The sequence below is a fragment of the Chroicocephalus ridibundus genome, chromosome 2, assembly GCF_963924245.1.
Source record: "Chroicocephalus ridibundus chromosome 2, bChrRid1.1, whole genome shotgun sequence".
In the NCBI taxonomy this organism is placed as follows: Eukaryota; Metazoa; Chordata; class Aves; order Charadriiformes; family Laridae; genus Chroicocephalus; species Chroicocephalus ridibundus.
Genome location: NC_086285.1, coordinates 148,184,497 through 148,185,374, shown reverse-complemented (window position 1 = coordinate 148,185,374; position 878 = coordinate 148,184,497). Strand labels below are relative to the sequence as shown.

Sequence of the window (878 nt, the reverse complement as noted above, 5' to 3'; positions counted from 1 at the left end):
GAATGAGGGGAAGAGAGAAGCAGAAAGAACGGAGGGAGGGAGCAGGGGAAGGAGCGAGGGAGGGAGGGAGGGAGAGAGGAGGAAGGAAGGGAGGGAGGGAGGGAGGGAGAGAGGGAGGGAGGGAGGGGAGAGCTGGGCTCCTCGCTCGCTCTCTCCCTCTCTCGCCCGCTCTCTGCCGTTGCCGCGCCGCCTCCGCTCCCCGCGCCGCGCTCCGCTCCGACTGACAGGCGGCGGGAGGTGCCGCCGAGGGAGGGGGCGAGGGAGGGGCTTTCCGGGACGGGGGGGGGGGCGGAAAGAGGGGGGCGTTTGTCCGTCAGGCTTGACGGGCAGTGGCTGCTACCAGAGACAAGTCCGCATGCAAATCGCCGGCTGCCTGCGGGGCGCGGGGTGCTGAGGCGGGAGGCTTCAATTGTCCCGGCGCTGCCGGGGCTTCGGGCGGTGGCGGGGAGAGCGGCAACTTTCCTGGGAGAGGCAGCGGCGGGAGAGCGGGCGAAGAAACTCCGTGGCAGCCAGGCAGCCGGCACGACTCCTCCCGCCCCGCACCGGGAGCCCGCCGGGCTGTCCTGGCCCGGCCGGGGGCTTTCACCGCTCCGCGGGAAGAGTAAACGCTTCCTCCTGGGCCGGGAGAGCCCGGAGAGCCCGGCGCTGGGCGGTGAGGGCAGAGCCCTCCAGAGCGGGTCCCGCCACCGCCGGGCGGTGGGACCCCGGCTTTGCCTCACGGGTGTCGCCGGGGGCGAGCGCTGAGGGATAACGGGCGGCGGCGGGGGGAGGTGGAGCCGCCCCGGGGGTCGGCGTGGGCTTCCCCGGCGAGGGACGGGTGCTCTTCCTTCGCCGTTGTCCAGCCGCCGGCGCCGGCTTGTGGATGGCGGGGCCGACCG

At 73.8% G+C, this 878-nt stretch overlaps 1 protein-coding gene across 2 annotated transcripts in view; it reads right to left on the bottom strand.

Annotated features, from left to right (window-relative positions):
- Positions 1-199, bottom strand: part of ZFPM2 (zinc finger protein, FOG family member 2) — a 317,200-nt gene extending 317,001 nt beyond the window's left edge. The window contains exon 1 of one of the 2 annotated variants that reach the window (XM_063327382.1): positions 1-199. This exon is cut by the window's left edge and continues 273 nt beyond it. The gene's annotated coding sequence lies outside the window, so the exon portion shown is untranslated. The other variant, XM_063327381.1, reaches the window with a different exon arrangement.
- Positions 200-878: the final 679 nt, after the last annotated feature.